The 18,077-nt window shown below is 47.8% G+C and overlaps 12 non-coding genes across 12 annotated transcripts; all 12 read right to left on the bottom strand.

Annotated features, from left to right (window-relative positions):
• Nucleotides 1–896: 896 nt before the first annotated feature.
• Nucleotides 897–1,087, bottom strand: LOC142687522 (U2 spliceosomal RNA). Its single transcript, XR_012856739.1, has one exon. It is a non-coding gene; the product is annotated as a U2 spliceosomal RNA (small nuclear RNA).
• A 1,288-nt stretch (nt 1,088–2,375) lies between these two features.
• Nucleotides 2,376–2,566, bottom strand: LOC142687521 (U2 spliceosomal RNA). The gene has a single exon (XR_012856738.1). It is a non-coding gene; the product is annotated as a U2 spliceosomal RNA (small nuclear RNA).
• A 1,288-nt stretch (nt 2,567–3,854) lies between these two features.
• LOC142687520 (U2 spliceosomal RNA) lies at nt 3,855–4,045 on the bottom strand. The gene has a single exon (XR_012856737.1). It is a non-coding gene; the product is annotated as a U2 spliceosomal RNA (small nuclear RNA).
• A 1,300-nt stretch (nt 4,046–5,345) lies between these two features.
• On the bottom strand, nt 5,346–5,536 carry LOC142687519 (U2 spliceosomal RNA). The gene has a single exon (XR_012856736.1). It is a non-coding gene; the product is annotated as a U2 spliceosomal RNA (small nuclear RNA).
• A 1,276-nt stretch (nt 5,537–6,812) lies between these two features.
• On the bottom strand, nt 6,813–7,003 carry LOC142687518 (U2 spliceosomal RNA). Its single transcript, XR_012856735.1, has one exon. It is a non-coding gene; the product is annotated as a U2 spliceosomal RNA (small nuclear RNA).
• Nucleotides 7,004–8,307: 1,304 nt separating this feature from the next.
• Nucleotides 8,308–8,498, bottom strand: LOC142687517 (U2 spliceosomal RNA). The gene has a single exon (XR_012856734.1). It is a non-coding gene; the product is annotated as a U2 spliceosomal RNA (small nuclear RNA).
• Nucleotides 8,499–9,806: 1,308 nt separating this feature from the next.
• On the bottom strand, nt 9,807–9,997 carry LOC142687511 (U2 spliceosomal RNA). Its single transcript, XR_012856729.1, has one exon. It is a non-coding gene; the product is annotated as a U2 spliceosomal RNA (small nuclear RNA).
• A 1,272-nt stretch (nt 9,998–11,269) lies between these two features.
• LOC142687499 (U2 spliceosomal RNA) lies at nt 11,270–11,460 on the bottom strand. Its single transcript, XR_012856718.1, has one exon. It is a non-coding gene; the product is annotated as a U2 spliceosomal RNA (small nuclear RNA).
• Nucleotides 11,461–12,752: 1,292 nt separating this feature from the next.
• LOC142687487 (U2 spliceosomal RNA) lies at nt 12,753–12,943 on the bottom strand. Its single transcript, XR_012856707.1, has one exon. It is a non-coding gene; the product is annotated as a U2 spliceosomal RNA (small nuclear RNA).
• Nucleotides 12,944–14,243: 1,300 nt separating this feature from the next.
• LOC142687474 (U2 spliceosomal RNA) lies at nt 14,244–14,434 on the bottom strand. The gene has a single exon (XR_012856695.1). It is a non-coding gene; the product is annotated as a U2 spliceosomal RNA (small nuclear RNA).
• Nucleotides 14,435–15,710: 1,276 nt separating this feature from the next.
• LOC142687462 (U2 spliceosomal RNA) lies at nt 15,711–15,901 on the bottom strand. Its single transcript, XR_012856684.1, has one exon. It is a non-coding gene; the product is annotated as a U2 spliceosomal RNA (small nuclear RNA).
• A 1,300-nt stretch (nt 15,902–17,201) lies between these two features.
• Nucleotides 17,202–17,392, bottom strand: LOC142687450 (U2 spliceosomal RNA). The gene has a single exon (XR_012856673.1). It is a non-coding gene; the product is annotated as a U2 spliceosomal RNA (small nuclear RNA).
• Between the last annotated feature and the right edge of the window lie 685 nt (nt 17,393–18,077).

The raw sequence follows: 18,077 nt of genomic DNA, 5'->3' as shown, positions 1-18,077 counted from the left end.
TCTGAGGCCCCATTATGATGTCAGAAAGCTGGCTCTGGAATCCTGAGGGCTCCACTATGACACGTGCAAAGTTCCGTCTGAACTTTATATAAGACGGTGAGGCTCAGTCAGTCACTCAGTGTTGCCTGAGAGGGCAACACTGCAACAGCCGGCCGCCAGGCTGTCTTTTTTTTGCACAGCTAGTTGCCTCCAGGAGGCCACAAGAGGGAGACAAGGGACTGCAAAATGGAAAATAGGCATCCACCAACTTTACAGACAACTTCTCCTTGCTCCTACAACCTCCATCCTTGCACAGTTTGTTATTCTTCTAGGTAACATAGTAACAAATCCAAATTGCTGCTCTCTTTGTAGGCAAGCAAGGCTTTGTTGCAACTGCAATTCTTACTTCTTCTTGAAATGTAGGGACGACAGTACATTCCATCACATCCATCTAGTGTACACAGGTAGGTCCATTGTGGCGGGCAGGCGAGCGGGCGGGCTGCTTTATTGGCTGTTTGCTGTTCCCCTACTCCACTCCACTATTTGACTGTTGTGCTGCATCAATCAATCAATCAATCAATCAATCAATCAATCAATCAATCAATCAATCAATCAATCAGTGGCTGGCTCTGGTGCAGCTCTTTAACTTACCTAAAAGGGAGGGCGGAGAGAAGACAAGGAAGGTGAATGAGGTGTTCCAATGTGAAATGCCGGAAACACAGAAACACAGACGACACACAACAAGAGGTGGCAATCTATTCATTAATTGCATTTAATCAATGAGCTCATTATCACTCATGCATTGTCCAACAGGTGTTGAAATAATGGGATTAAAAGGGGAGATCCCTTCAGAAAGACAGAAACAATAGCAAAGACAAAAAACACTTTTGGAATCTGCTTTTAGTCAACACATAAGGAAAGGGTGCACCGGTCCTGGAAATACTGCAATACCAGGTCAATGCGTGGAGTGGACAGAGCAAGCTCTATTTCCATCTCCCTGTTCTAAAAATCCATTTAATATATGGTCCCCAGATAGGGGACGTATCAGATATTAAACTGATAAGAACAGATACTACACTTGATCTTAGCCAAAAGGCCGAGAAGCGATAACCCGAAGGGGCCGCGCGTTGCCCGAGCCTGCCCGATACTGCTGTTCAGCCCTTGCAGCGATTCAGCCTACTTCTAGGCAATTCCATGGGGCCCTGCAGGCTCACACACTCACAGCTACACGGGAGGTGAATAAAGGCCGGAGAGGAAGCCAGACAGGATTTGCTTCTTTTGCTTGCACCACAATGCAGTGCTGAAAGAGGAGGAATCTACATAAAAACGCCTTCCTGGCAACGCCCAAATGCCCTGCTGCCATGCAGATAAACACTGGCAGCGGCAGCAAGTGCATGCCCACAGCCACCCCTTGTTCCTTCACACCTTGTATCAGCTGTAATCCAGTCCAGTCCAGTGCTGCCTGCTGAGCAGCACTGACCAACACTGCCTGGGCCCAGGCTTTTATCTCTGAGGCCCCATTATGATGTCAGAAAGCTGGCTCTGGAATCCTGAGGGCTCCACTATGACACGTGCAAAGTTCCGTCTGAACTTTATATAAGACGGTGAGGCTCAGTCAGTCACTCAGTGTTGCCTGAGAGGGCAACACTGCAACAGCCGGCCGCCAGGCTGTCTTTTTTTTGCACAGCTAGTTGCCTCCAGGAGGCCACAAGAGGGAGACAAGGGACTGCAAAATGGAAAATAGGCATCCACCAACTTTACAGACAACTTCTCCTTGCTCCTACAACCTCCATCCTTGCACAGTTTGTTATTCTTCTAGGTAACATAGTAACAAATCCAAATTGCTGCTCTCTTTGTAGGCAAGCAAGGCTTTGTTGCAACTGCAATTCTTACTTCTTCTTGAAATGTAGGGACGACAGTACATTCCATCACATCCATCTAGTGTACACAGGTAGGTCCATTGTGGCGGGCAGGCGAGCGGGCGGGCTGCTTTATTGGCTGTTTGCTGTTCCCCTACTCCACTCCACTATTTGACTGTTGTGCTGCATCAATCAATCAATCAATCAATCAATCAATCAATCAATCAATCAATCAATCAGTGGCTGGCTCAGGTGCAGCTCTTTAACTTACCTAAAAGGGAGGGCGGAGAGAAGACAAGGAAGGTGAATGAGGTGTTCCAATGTGAAATGCCGGAAACACAGAAACACAGACGACACACAACAAGAGGTGGCAATCTATTCATTAATTGCATTTAATCAATGAGCTCATTATCACTCATGCATTGTCCAACAGGTGTTGAAATAATGGGATTAAAAGGGGAGATCCCTTCAGAAAGACAGAAACAATAGCAAAGACAAAAAACACTTTTGGAATCTGCTTTTAGTCAACACATAAGGAAAGGGTGCACCGGTCCTGGAAATACTGCAATACCAGGTCAATGCGTGGAGTGGACAGAGCAAGCTCTATTTCCATCTCCCTGTTCTAAAAATCCATTTAATATATGGTCCCCAGATAGGGGACGTATCAGATATTAAACTGATAAGAACAGATACTACACTTGATCTTAGCCAAAAGGCCGAGAAGCGATAACCCGAACGGGCCGCGCGTTGCCCGAGCCTGCCCGATACTGCTGTTCAGCCCTTGCAGCGATTCAGCCTACTTCTAGGCAATTCCATGGGGCCCTGCAGGCTCACACACTCACAGCTACACGGGAGGTGAATAAAGGCCGGAGAGGAAGCCAGACAGGATTTGCTTCTTTTGCTTGCACCACAATGCAGTGCTGAAAGAGGAGGAATCTACATAAAAACGCCTTCCTGGCAACGCCCAAATGCCCTGCTGCCATGCAGATAAACACTGGCAGCGGCAGCAAGTGCATGCCCACAGCCACCCCTTGTTCCTTCACACCTTGTATCAGCTGTAATCCAGTCCAGTCCAGTGCTGCCTGCTGAGCAGCACTGACCAACACTGCCTGGGCCCAGGCTTTTATCTCTGAGGCCCCATTATGATGTCAGAAAGCTGGCTCTGGAATCCTGAGGGCTCCACTATGACACGTGCAAAGTTCCGTCTGAACTTTATATAAGACGGTGAGGCTCAGTCAGTCACTCAGTGTTGCCTGAGAGGGCAACACTGCAACAGCCGGCCGCCAGGCTGTCTTTTTTTTGCACAGCTAGTTGCCTCCAGGAGGCCACAAGAGGGAGACAAGGGACTGCAAAATGGAAAATAGGCATCCACCAACTTTACAGACAACTTCTCCTTGCTCCTACAACCTCCATCCTTGCACAGTTTGTTATTCTTCTAGGTAACATAGTAACAAATCCAAATTGCTGCTCTCTTTGTAGGCAAGCAAGGCTTTGTTGCAACTGCAATTCTTACTTCTTCTTGAAATGTAGGGACGACAGTACATTCCATCACATCCATCTAGTGTACACAGGTAGGTCCATTGTGGCGGGCAGGCGAGCGGGCGGGCTGCTTTATTGGCTGTTTGCTGTTCCCCTACTCCACTCCACTATTTGACTGTTGTGCTGCATCAATCAATCAATCAATCAATCAATCAATCAATCAATCAATCAATCAATCAGTGGCTGGCTCAGGTGCAGCTCTTTAACTTACCTAAAAGGGAGGGTGGAGAGAAGACAAGGAAGGTGAATGAGGTGTTCCAATGTGAAATGCCGGAAACACAGAAACACAGACGACACACAACAAGAGGTGGCAATCTATTCATTAATTGCATTTAATCAATGAGCTCATTATCACTCATGCATTGTCCAACAGGTGTTGAAATAATGGGATTAAAAGGGGAGATCCCTTCAGAAAGACAGAAACAATAGCAAAGACAAAAAACACTTTTGGAATCTGCTTTTAGTCAACACATAAGGAAAGGGTGCACCGGTCCTGGAAATACTGCAATACCAGGTCAATGCGTGGAGTGGACAGAGCAAGCTCTATTTCCATCTCCCTGTTCTAAAAATCCATTTAATATATGGTCCCCAGATAGGGGACGTATCAGATATTAAACTGATAAGAACAGATACTACACTTGATCTTAGCCAAAAGGCCGAGAAGCGATAACCCGAACGGGCCGCGCGTTGCCCGAGCCTGCCCGATACTGCTGTTCAGCCCTTGCAGCGATTCAGCCTACTTCTAGGCAATTCCATGGGGCCCTGCAGGCTCACACACTCACAGCTACACGGGAGGTGAATAAAGGCCGGAGAGGAAGCCAGACAGGATTTGCTTCTTTTGCTTGCACCACAATGCAGTGCTGAAAGAGGAGGAATCTACATAAAAACGCCTTCCTGGCAACGCCCAAATGCCCTGCTGCCATGCAGATAAACACTGGCAGCGGCAGCAAGTGCATGCCCACAGCCACCCCTTGTTCCTTCACACCTTGTATCAGCTGTAATCCAGTCCAGTCCAGTGCTGCCTGCTGAGCAGCACTGACCAACACTGCCTGGGCCCAGGCTTTTATCTCTGAGGCCCCATTATGATGTCAGAAAGCTGGCTCTGGAATCCTGAGGGCTCCACTATGACACGTGCAAAGTTCCGTCTGAACTTTATATAAGACGGTGAGGCTCAGTCAGTCACTCAGTGTTGCCTGAGAGGGCAACACTGCAACAGCCGGCCGCCAGGCTGTCTTTTTTTTGCACAGCTAGTTGCCTCCAGGAGGCCACAAGAGGGAGACAAGGGACTGCAAAATGGAAAATAGGCATCCACCAACTTTACAGACAACTTCTCCTTGCTCCTACAACCTCCATCCTTGCACAGTTTGTTATTCTTCTAGGTAACATAGTAACAAATCCAAATTGCTGCTCTCTTTGTAGGCAAGCAAGGCTTTGTTGCAACTGCAATTCTTACTTCTTCTTGAAATGTAGGGACGACAGTACATTCCATCACATCCATCTAGTGTACACAGGTAGGTCCATTGTGGCGGGCAGGCGAGCGGGCGGGCTGCTTTATTGGCTGTTTGCTGTTCCCCTACTCCACTCCACTATTTGACTGTTGTGCTGCATCAATCAATCAATCAATCAATCAATCAATCAATCAATCAATCAATCAATCAATCAATCAATCAGTGGCTGGCTCAGGTGCAGCTCTTTAACTTACCTAAAAGGGAGGGCGGAGAGAAGACAAGGAAGGTGAATGAGGTGTTCCAATGTGAAATGCCGGAAACACAGAAACACAGACGACACACAACAAGAGGTGGCAATCTATTCATTAATTGCATTTAATCAATGAGCTCATTATCACTCATGCATTGTCCAACAGGTGTTGAAATAATGGGATTAAAAGGGGAGATCCCTTCAGAAAGACAGAAACAATAGCAAAGACAAAAAACACTTTTGGAATCTGCTTTTAGTCAACACATAAGGAAAGGGTGCACCGGTCCTGGAAATACTGCAATACCAGGTCAATGCGTGGAGTGGACAGAGCAAGCTCTATTTCCATCTCCCTGTTCTAAAAATCCATTTAATATATGGTCCCCAGATAGGGGACGTATCAGATATTAAACTGATAAGAACAGATACTACACTTGATCTTAGCCAAAAGGCCGAGAAGCGATAACCCGAACGGGCCGCGCGTTGCCCGAGCCTGCCCAATACTGCTGTTCAGCCCTTGCAGCGATTCAGCCTACTTCTAGGCAATTCCATGGGGCCCTGCAGGCTCACACACTCACAGCTACACGGGAGGTGAATAAAGGCCGGAGAGGAAGCCAGACAGGATTTGCTTCTTTTGCTTGCACCACAATGCAGTGCTGAAAGAGGAGGAATCTACATAAAAACGCCTTCCTGGCAACGCCCAAATGCCCTGCTGCCATGCAGATAAACACTGGCAGCGGCAGCAAGTGCATGCCCACAGCCACCCCTTGTTCCTTCACACCTTGTATCAGCTGTAATCCAGTCCAGTCCAGTGCTGCCTGCTGAGCAGCACTGACCAACACTGCCTGGGCCCAGGCTTTTATCTCTGAGGCCCCATTATGATGTCAGAAAGCTGGCTCTGGAATCCTGAGGGCTCCACTATGACACGTGCAAAGTTCCGTCTGAACTTTATATAAGACGGTGAGGCTCAGTCAGTCACTCAGTGTTGCCTGAGAGGGCAACACTGCAACAGCCGGCCGCCAGGCTGTCTTTTTTTTGCACAGCTAGTTGCCTCCAGGAGGCCACAAGAGGGAGACAAGGGACTGCAAAATGGAAAATAGGCATCCACCAACTTTACAGACAACTTCTCCTTGCTCCTACAACCTCCATCCTTGCACAGTTTGTTATTCTTCTAGGTAACATAGTAACAAATCCAAATTGCTGCTCTCTTTGTAGGCAAGCAAGGCTTTGTTGCAACTGCAATTCTTACTTCTTCTTGAAATGTAGGGACGACAGTACATTCCATCACATCCATCTAGTGTACACAGGTAGGTCCATTGTGGCGGGCAGGCGAGCGGGCGGGCTGCTTTATTGGCTGTTTGCTGTTCCCCTACTCCACTCCACTATTTGACTGTTGTGCTGCATCAATCAATCAATCAATCAATCAATCAATCAATCAATCAGTGGCTGGCTCAGGTGCAGCTCTTTAACTTACCTAAAAGGGAGGGCGGAGAGAAGACAAGGAAGGTGAATGAGGTGTTCCAATGTGAAATGCCGGAAACACAGAAACACAGACGACACACAACAAGAGGTGGCAATCTATTCATTAATTGCATTTAATCAATGAGCTCATTATCACTCATGCATTGTCCAACAGGTGTTGAAATAATGGGATTAAAAGGGGAGATCCCTTCAGAAAGACAGAAACAATAGCAAAGACAAAAAACACTTTTGGAATCTGCTTTTAGTCAACACATAAGGAAAGGGTGCACCGGTCCTGGAAATACTGCAATACCAGGTCAATGCGTGGAGTGGACAGAGCAAGCTCTATTTCCATCTCCCTGTTCTAAAAATCCATTTAATATATGGTCCCCAGATAGGGGACGTATCAGATATTAAACTGATAAGAACAGATACTACACTTGATCTTAGCCAAAAGGCCGAGAAGCGATAACCCGAACGGGCCGCGCGTTGCCCGAGCCTGCCCGATACTGCTGTTCAGCCCTTGCAGCGATTCAGCCTACTTCTAGGCAATTCCATGGGGCCCTGCAGGCTCACACACTCACAGCTACACGGGAGGTGAATAAAGGCCGGAGAGGAAGCCAGACAGGATTTGCTTCTTTTGCTTGCACCACAATGCAGTGCTGAAAGAGGAGGAATCTACATAAAAACGCCTTCCTGGCAACGCCCAAATGCCCTGCTGCCATGCAGATAAACACTGGCAGCGGCAGCAAGTGCATGCCCACAGCCACCCCTTGTTCCTTCACACCTTGTATCAGCTGTAATCCAGTCCAGTCCAGTGCTGCCTGCTGAGCAGCACTGACCAACACTGCCTGGGCCCAGGCTTTTATCTCTGAGGCCCCATTATGATGTCAGAAAGCTGGCTCTGGAATCCTGAGGGCTCCACTATGACACGTGCAAAGTTCCGTCTGAACTTTATATAAGACGGTGAGGCTCAGTCAGTCACTCAGTGTTGCCTGAGAGGGCAACACTGCAACAGCCGGCCGCCAGGCTGTCTTTTTTTTGCACAGCTAGTTGCCTCCAGGAGGCCACAAGAGGGAGACAAGGGACTGCAAAATGGAAAATAGGCATCCACCAACTTTACAGACAACTTCTCCTTGCTCCTACAACCTCCATCCTTGCACAGTTTGTTATTCTTCTAGGTAACATAGTAACAAATCCAAATTGCTGCTCTCTTTGTAGGCAAGCAAGGCTTTGTTGCAACTGCAATTCTTACTTCTTCTTGAAATGTAGGGACGACAGTACATTCCATCACATCCATCTAGTGTACACAGGTAGGTCCATTGTGGCGGGCAGGCGAGCGGGCGGGCTGCTTTATTGGCTGTTTGCTGTTCCCCTACTCCACTCCACTATTTGACTGTTGTGCTGCATCAATCAATCAATCAATCAATCAATCAATCAATCAATCAATCAATCAATCAATCAATCAATCAATCAGTGGCTGGCTCAGGTGCAGCTCTTTAACTTACCTAAAAGGGAGGGCGGAGAGAAGACAAGGAAGGTGAATGAGGTGTTCCAATGTGAAATGCCGGAAACACAGAAACACAGACGACACACAACAAGAGGTGGCAATCTATTCATTAATTGCATTTAATCAATGAGCTCATTATCACTCATGCATTGTCCAACAGGTGTTGAAATAATGGGATTAAAAGGGGAGATCCCTTCAGAAAGACAGAAACAATAGCAAAGACAAAAAACACTTTTGGAATCTGCTTTTAGTCAACACATAAGGAAAGGGTGCACCGGTCCTGGAAATACTGCAATACCAGGTCAATGCGTGGAGTGGACAGAGCAAGCTCTATTTCCATCTCCCTGTTCTAAAAATCCATTTAATATATGGTCCCCAGATAGGGGACGTATCAGATATTAAACTGATAAGAACAGATACTACACTTGATCTTAGCCAAAAGGCCGAGAAGCGATAACCCGAACGGGCCGCGCGTTGCCCGAGCCTGCCCGATACTGCTGTTCAGCCCTTGCAGCGATTCAGCCTACTTCTAGGCAATTCCATGGGGCCCTGCAGGCTCACACACTCACAGCTACACGGGAGGTGAATAAAGGCCGGAGAGGAAGCCAGACAGGATTTGCTTCTTTTGCTTGCACCACAATGCAGTGCTGAAAGAGGAGGAATCTACATAAAAACGCCTTCCTGGCAACGCCCAAATGCCCTGCTGCCATGCAGATAAACACTGGCAGCGGCAGCAAGTGCATGCCCACAGCCACCCCTTGTTCCTTCACACCTTGTATCAGCTGTAATCCAGTCCAGTCCAGTGCTGCCTGCTGAGCAGCACTGACCAACACTGCCTGGGCCCAGGCTTTTATCTCTGAGGCCCCATTATGATGTCAGAAAGCTGGCTCTGGAATCCTGAGGGCTCCACTATGACACGTGCAAAGTTCCGTCTGAACTTTATATAAGACGGTGAGGCTCAGTCAGTCACTCAGTGTTGCCTGAGAGGGCAACACTGCAACAGCCGGCCGCCAGGCTGTCTTTTTTTTGCACAGCTAGTTGCCTCCAGGAGGCCACAAGAGGGAGACAAGGGACTGCAAAATGGAAAATAGGCATCCACCAACTTTACAGACAACTTCTCCTTGCTCCTACAACCTCCATCCTTGCACAGTTTGTTATTCTTCTAGGTAACATAGTAACAAATCCAAATTGCTGCTCTCTTTGTAGGCAAGCAAGGCTTTGTTGCAACTGCAATTCTTACTTCTTCTTGAAATGTAGGGACGACAGTACATTCCATCACATCCATCTAGTGTACACAGGTAGGTCCATTGTGGCGGGCAGGCGAGCGGGCGGGCTGCTTTATTGGCTGTTTGCTGTTCCCCTACTCCACTCCACTATTTGACTGTTGTGCTGCATCAATCAATCAATCAATCAATCAATCAATCAATCAATCAATCAATCAATCAATCAATCAATCAATCAATCAGTGGCTGGCTCTGGTGCAGCTCTTTAACTTACCTAAAAGGGAGGGCGGAGAGAAGACAAGGAAGGTGAATGAGGTGTTCCAATGTGAAATGCCGGAAACACAGAAACACAGACGACACACAACAAGAGGTGGCAATCTATTCATTAATTGCATTTAATCAATGAGCTCATTATCACTCATGCATTGTCCAACAGGTGTTGAAATAATGGGATTAAAAGGGGAGATCCCTTCAGAAAGACAGAAACAATAGCAAAGACAAAAAACACTTTTGGAATCTGCTTTTAGTCAACACATAAGGAAAGGGTGCACCGGTCCTGGAAATACTGCAATACCAGGTCAATGCGTGGAGTGGACAGAGCAAGCTCTATTTCCATCTCCCTGTTCTAAAAATCCATTTAATATATGGTCCCCAGATAGGGGACGTATCAGATATTAAACTGATAAGAACAGATACTACACTTGATCTTAGCCAAAAGGCCGAGAAGCGATAACCCGAACGGGCCGCGCGTTGCCCGAGCCTGCCCGATACTGCTGTTCAGCCCTTGCAGCGATTCAGCCTACTTCTAGGCAATTCCATGGGGCCCTGCAGGCTCACACACTCACAGCTACACGGGAGGTGAATAAAGGCCGGAGAGGAAGCCAGACAGGATTTGCTTCTTTTGCTTGCACCACAATGCAGTGCTGAAAGAGGAGGAATCTACATAAAAACGCCTTCCTGGCAACGCCCAAATGCCCTGCTGCCATGCAGATAAACACTGGCAGCGGCAGCAAGTGCATGCCCACAGCCACCCCTTGTTCCTTCACACCTTGTATCAGCTGTAATCCAGTCCAGTCCAGTGCTGCCTGCTGAGCAGCACTGACCAACACTGCCTGGGCCCAGGCTTTTATCTCCGAGGCCCCATTATGATGTCAGAAAGCTGGCTCTGGAATCCTGAGGGCTCCACTATGACACGTGCAAAGTTCCGTCTGAACTTTATATAAGACGGTGAGGCTCAGTCAGTCACTCAGTGTTGCCTGAGAGGGCAACACTGCAACAGCCGGCCGCCAGGCTGTCTTTTTTTTGCACAGCTAGTTGCCTCCAGGAGGCCACAAGAGGGAGACAAGGGACTGCAAAATGGAAAATAGGCATCCACCAACTTTACAGACAACTTCTCCTTGCTCCTACAACCTCCATCCTTGCACAGTTTGTTATTCTTCTAGGTAACATAGTAACAAATCCAAATTGCTGCTCTCTTTGTAGGCAAGCAAGGCTTTGTTGCAACTGCAATTCTTACTTCTTCTTGAAATGTAGGGACGACAGTACATTCCATCACATCCATCTAGTGTACACAGGTAGGTCCATTGTGGCGGGCAGGCGAGCGGGCGGGCTGCTTTATTGGCTGTTTGCTGTTCCCCTACTCCACTCCACTATTTGACTGTTGTGCTGCATCAATCAATCAATCAATCAATCAATCAATCAATCAGTGGCTGGCTCAGGTGCAGCTCTTTAACTTACCTAAAAGGGAGGGCGGAGAGAAGACAAGGAAGGTGAATGAGGTGTTCCAATGTGAAATGCCGGAAACACAGAAACACAGACGACACACAACAAGAGGTGGCAATCTATTCATTAATTGCATTTAATCAATGAGCTCATTATCACTCATGCATTGTCCAACAGGTGTTGAAATAATGGGATTAAAAGGGGAGATCCCTTCAGAAAGACAGAAACAATAGCAAAGACAAAAAACACTTTTGGAATCTGCTTTTAGTCAACACATAAGGAAAGGGTGCACCGGTCCTGGAAATACTGCAATACCAGGTCAATGCGTGGAGTGGACAGAGCAAGCTCTATTTCCATCTCCCTGTTCTAAAAATCCATTTAATATATGGTCCCCAGATAGGGGACGTATCAGATATTAAACTGATAAGAACAGATACTACACTTGATCTTAGCCAAAAGGCCGAGAAGCGATAACCCGAACGGGCCGCGCGTTGCCCGAGCCTGCCCGATACTGCTGTTCAGCCCTTGCAGCGATTCAGCCTACTTCTAGGCAATTCCATGGGGCCCTGCAGGCTCACACACTCACAGCTACACGGGAGGTGAATAAAGGCCGGAGAGGAAGCCAGACAGGATTTGCTTCTTTTGCTTGCACCACAATGCAGTGCTGAAAGAGGAGGAATCTACATAAAAACGCCTTCCTGGCAACGCCCAAATGCCCTGCTGCCATGCAGATAAACACTGGCAGCGGCAGCAAGTGCATGCCCACAGCCACCCCTTGTTCCTTCACACCTTGTATCAGCTGTAATCCAGTCCAGTCCAGTGCTGCCTGCTGAGCAGCACTGACCAACACTGCCTGGGCCCAGGCTTTTATCTCTGAGGCCCCATTATGATGTCAGAAAGCTGGCTCTGGAATCCTGAGGGCTCCACTATGACACGTGCAAAGTTCCGTCTGAACTTTATATAAGACGGTGAGGCTCAGTCAGTCACTCAGTGTTGCCTGAGAGGGCAACACTGCAACAGCCGGCCGCCAGGCTGTCTTTTTTTTGCACAGCTAGTTGCCTCCAGGAGGCCACAAGAGGGAGACAAGGGACTGCAAAATGGAAAATAGGCATCCACCAACTTTACAGACAACTTCTCCTTGCTCCTACAACCTCCATCCTTGCACAGTTTGTTATTCTTCTAGGTAACATAGTAACAAATCCAAATTGCTGCTCTCTTTGTAGGCAAGCAAGGCTTTGTTGCAACTGCAATTCTTACTTCTTCTTGAAATGTAGGGACGACAGTACATTCCATCACATCCATCTAGTGTACACAGGTAGGTCCATTGTGGCGGGCAGGCGAGCGGGCGGGCTGCTTTATTGGCTGTTTGCTGTTCCCCTACTCCACTCCACTATTTGACTGTTGTGCTGCATCAATCAATCAATCAATCAATCAATCAATCAATCAATCAATCAATCAATCAATCAGTGGCTGGCTCAGGTGCAGCTCTTTAACTTACCTAAAAGGGAGGGCGGAGAGAAGACAAGGAAGGTGAATGAGGTGTTCCAATGTGAAATGCCGGAAACACAGAAACACAGACGACACACAACAAGAGGTGGCAATCTATTCATTAATTGCATTTAATCAATGAGCTCATTATCACTCATGCATTGTCCAACAGGTGTTGAAATAATGGGATTAAAAGGGGAGATCCCTTCAGAAAGACAGAAACAATAGCAAAGACAAAAAACACTTTTGGAATCTGCTTTTAGTCAACACATAAGGAAAGGGTGCACCGGTCCTGGAAATACTGCAATACCAGGTCAATGCGTGGAGTGGACAGAGCAAGCTCTATTTCCATCTCCCTGTTCTAAAAATCCATTTAATATATGGTCCCCAGATAGGGGACGTATCAGATATTAAACTGATAAGAACAGATACTACACTTGATCTTAGCCAAAAGGCCGAGAAGCGATAACCCGAACGGGCCGCGCGTTGCCCGAGCCTGCCCGATACTGCTGTTCAGCCCTTGCAGCGATTCAGCCTACTTCTAGGCAATTCCATGGGGCCCTGCAGGCTCACACACTCACAGCTACACGGGAGGTGAATAAAGGCCGGAGAGGAAGCCAGACAGGATTTGCTTCTTTTGCTTGCACCACAATGCAGTGCTGAAAGAGGAGGAATCTACATAAAAACGCCTTCCTGGCAACGCCCAAATGCCCTGCTGCCATGCAGATAAACACTGGCAGCGGCAGCAAGTGCATGCCCACAGCCACCCCTTGTTCCTTCACACCTTGTATCAGCTGTAATCCAGTCCAGTCCAGTGCTGCCTGCTGAGCAGCACTGACCAACACTGCCTGGGCCCAGGCTTTTATCTCTGAGGCCCCATTATGATGTCAGAAAGCTGGCTCTGGAATCCTGAGGGCTCCACTATGACACGTGCAAAGTTCCGTCTGAACTTTATATAAGACGGTGAGGCTCAGTCAGTCACTCAGTGTTGCCTGAGAGGGCAACACTGCAACAGCCGGCCGCCAGGCTGTCTTTTTTTTGCACAGCTAGTTGCCTCCAGGAGGCCACAAGAGGGAGACAAGGGACTGCAAAATGGAAAATAGGCATCCACCAACTTTACAGACAACTTCTCCTTGCTCCTACAACCTCCATCCTTGCACAGTTTGTTATTCTTCTAGGTAACATAGTAACAAATCCAAATTGCTGCTCTCTTTGTAGGCAAGCAAGGCTTTGTTGCAACTGCAATTCTTACTTCTTCTTGAAATGTAGGGACGACAGTACATTCCATCACATCCATCTAGTGTACACAGGTAGGTCCATTGTGGCGGGCAGGCGAGCGGGCGGGCTGCTTTATTGGCTGTTTGCTGTTCCCCTACTCCACTCCACTATTTGACTGTTGTGCTGCATCAATCAATCAATCAATCAATCAATCAATCAATCAATCAATCAATCAATCAATCAATCAATCAGTGGCTGGCTCAGGTGCAGCTCTTTAACTTACCTAAAAGGGAGGGCGGAGAGAAGACAAGGAAGGTGAATGAGGTGTTCCAATGTGAAATGCCGGAAACACAGAAACACAGACGACACACAACAAGAGGTGGCAATCTATTCATTAATTGCATTTAATCAATGAGCTCATTATCACTCATGCATTGTCCAACAGGTGTTGAAATAATGGGATTAAAAGGGGAGATCCCTTCAGAAAGACAGAAACAATAGCAAAGACAAAAAACACTTTTGGAATCTGCTTTTAGTCAACACATAAGGAAAGGGTGCACCGGTCCTGGAAATACTGCAATACCAGGTCAATGCGTGGAGTGGACAGAGCAAGCTCTATTTCCATCTCCCTGTTCTAAAAATCCATTTAATATATGGTCCCCAGATAGGGGACGTATCAGATATTAAACTGATAAGAACAGATACTACACTTGATCTTAGCCAAAAGGCCGAGAAGCGATAACCCGAACGGGCCGCGCGTTGCCCGAGCCTGCCCGATACTGCTGTTCAGCCCTTGCAGCGATTCAGCCTACTTCTAGGCAATTCCATGGGGCCCTGCAGGCTCACACACTCACAGCTACACGGGAGGTGAATAAAGGCCGGAGAGGAAGCCAGACAGGATTTGCTTCTTTTGCTTGCACCACAATGCAGTGCTGAAAGAGGAGGAATCTACATAAAAACGCCTTCCTGGCAACGCCCAAATGCCCTGCTGCCATGCAGATAAACACTGGCAGCGGCAGCAAGTGCATGCCCACAGCCACCCCTTGTTCCTTCACACCTTGTATCAGCTGTAATCCAGTCCAGTCCAGTGCTGCCTGCTGAGCAGCACTGACCAACACTGCCTGGGCCCAGGCTTTTATCTCTGAGGCCCCATTATGATGTCAGAAAGCTGGCTCTGGAATCCTGAGGGCTCCACTATGACACGTGCAAAGTTCCGTCTGAACTTTATATAAGACGGTGAGGCTCAGTCAGTCACTCAGTGTTGCCTGAGAGGGCAACACTGCAACAGCCGGCCGCCAGGCTGTCTTTTTTTTGCACAGCTAGTTGCCTCCAGGAGGCCACAAGAGGGAGACAAGGGACTGCAAAATGGAAAATAGGCATCCACCAACTTTACAGACAACTTCTCCTTGCTCCTACAACCTCCATCCTTGCACAGTTTGTTATTCTTCTAGGTAACATAGTAACAAATCCAAATTGCTGCTCTCTTTGTAGGCAAGCAAGGCTTTGTTGCAACTGCAATTCTTACTTCTTCTTGAAATGTAGGGACGACAGTACATTCCATCACATCCATCTAGTGTACACAGGTAGGTCCATTGTGGCGGGCAGGCGAGCGGGCGGGCTGCTTTATTGGCTGTTTGCTGTTCCCCTACTCCACTCCACTATTTGACTGTTGTGCTGCATCAATCAATCAATCAATCAATCAATCAATCAATCAATCAGTGGCTGGCTCAGGTGCAGCTCTTTAACTTACCTAAAAGGGAGGGCGGAGAGAAGACAAGGAAGGTGAATGAGGTGTTCCAATGTGAAATGCCGGAAACACAGAAACACAGACGACACACAACAAGAGGTGGCAATCTATTCATTAATTGCATTTAATCAATGAGCTCATTATCACTCATGCATTGTCCAACAGGTGTTGAAATAATGGGATTAAAAGGGGAGATCCCTTCAGAAAGACAGAAACAATAGCAAAGACAAAAAACACTTTTGGAATCTGCTTTTAGTCAACACATAAGGAAAGGGTGCACCGGTCCTGGAAATACTGCAATACCAGGTCAATGCGTGGAGTGGACAGAGCAAGCTCTATTTCCATCTCCCTGTTCTAAAAATCCATTTAATATATGGTCCCCAGATAGGGGACGTATCAGATATTAAACTGATAAGAACAGATACTACACTTGATCTTAGCCAAAAGGCCGAGAAGCGATAACCCGAACGGGCCGCGCGTTGCCCGAGCCTGCCCGATACTGCTGTTCAGCCCTTGCAGCGATTCAGCCTACTTCTAGGCAATTCCATGGGGCCCTGCAGGCTCACACACTCACAGCTACACGGGAGGTGAATAAAGGCCGGAGAGGAAGCCAGACAGGATTTGCTTCTTTTGCTTGCACCACAATGCAGTGCTGAAAGAGGAGGAATCTACATAAAAACGCCTTCCTGGCAACGCCCAAATGCCCTGCTGCCATGCAGATAAACACTGGCAGCGGCAGCAAGTGCATGCCCACAGCCACCCCTTGTTCCTTCACACCTTGTATCAGCTGTAATCCAGTCCAGTCCAGTGCTGCCTGCTGAGCAGCACTGACCAACACTGCCTGGGCCCAGGCTTTTATCTCTGAGGCCCCATTATGATGTCAGAAAGCTGGCTCTAGAATCCTGAGGGCTCCACTATGACACGTGCAAAGTTCCGTCTGAACTTTATATAAGACGGTGAGGCTCAGTCAGTCACTCAGTGTTGCCTGAGAGGGCAACACTGCAACAGCCGGCCGCCAGGCTGGCTGTCTTTTTTTTGCACAGCTAGTTGCCTCCAGGAGGCCACAAGAGGGAGACAAGGGACTGCAAAATGGAAAATAGGCATCCACCAACTTTACAGACAACTTCTCCTTGCTCCTACAACCTCCATCCTTGCACAGTTTGTTATTCTTCTAGGTAACATAGTAACAAATCCAAATTGCTGCTCTCTTTGTAGGCAAGCAAGGCTTTGTTGCAACTGCAATTCTTACTTCTTCTTGAAATGTAGGGACGACAGTACATTCCATCACATCCATCTAGTGTACACAGGTAGGTCCATTGTGGCGGGCAGGCGAGCGGGCGGGCTGCTTTATTGGCTGTTTGCTGTTCCCCTACTCCACTCCACTATTTGACTGTTGTGCTGCATCAATCAATCAATCAATCAATCAATCAATCAATCAATCAATCAATCAATCAATCAATCAGTGGCTGGCTCAGGTGCAGCTCTTTAACTTACCTAAAAGGGAGGGCGGAGAGAAGACAAGGAAGGTGAATGAGGTGTTCCAATGTGAAATGCCGGAAACACAGAAACACAGACGACACACAACAAGAGGTGGCAATCTATTCATTAATTGCATTTAATCAATGAGCTCATTATCACTCATGCATTGTCCAACAGGTGTTGAAATAATGGGATTAAAAGGGGAGATCCCTTCAGAAAGACAGAAACAATAGCAAAGACAAAAAACACTTTTGGAATCTGCTTTTAGTCAACACATAAGGAAAGGGTGCACCGGTCCTGGAAATACTGCAATACCAGGTCAATGCGTGGAGTGGACAGAGCAAGCTCTATTTCCATCTCCCTGTTCTAAAAATCCATTTAATATATGGTCCCCAGATAGGGGACGTATCAGATATTAAACTGATAAGAACAGATACTACACTTGATCTTAGCCAAAAGGCCGAGAAGCGATAACCCGAACGGGCCGCGCGTTGCCCGAGCCTGCCCAATACTGCTGTTCAGCCCTTGCAGCGATTCAGCCTACTTCTAGGCAATTCCATGGGGCCCTGCAGGCTCACACACTCACAGCTACACGGGAGGTGAATAAAGGCCGGAGAGGAAGCCAGACAGGATTTGCTTCTTTTGCTTGCACCACAATGCAGTGCTGAAAGAGGAGGAATCTACATAAAAACGCCTTCCTGGCAACGCCCAAATGCCCTGCTGCCATGCAGATAAACACTGGCAGCGGCAGCAAGTGCATGCCCACAGCCACCCCTTGTTCCTTCACACCTTGTATCAGCTGTAATCCAGTCCAGTCCAGTGCTGCCTGCTGAGCAGCACTGACCAACACTGCCTGGGCCCAGGCTTTTATCTCTGAGGCCCCATTATGATGTCAGAAAGCTGGCTCTGGAATCCTGAGGGCTCCACTATGACACGTGCAAAGTTCCGTCTGAACTTTATATAAGACGGTGAGGCTCAGTCAGTCACTCAGTGTTGCCTGAGAGGGCAACACTGCAACAGCCGGCCGCCAGGCTGTCTTTTTTTTGCACAGCTAGTTGCCTCCAGGAGGCCACAAGAGGGAGACAAGGGACTGCAAAATGGAAAATAGGCATCCACCAACTTTACAGACAACTTCTCCTTGCTCCTACAACCTCCAT

This window comes from Rhinoderma darwinii (genome assembly GCF_050947455.1).
Source record: "Rhinoderma darwinii isolate aRhiDar2 chromosome 5 unlocalized genomic scaffold, aRhiDar2.hap1 SUPER_5_unloc_23, whole genome shotgun sequence".
Taxonomy (NCBI): Eukaryota; Metazoa; Chordata; class Amphibia; order Anura; family Rhinodermatidae; genus Rhinoderma; species Rhinoderma darwinii.
Note: the sequence above shows the minus strand (reverse complement) of the source record. Positions and strands in the feature narration are given on the sequence as shown.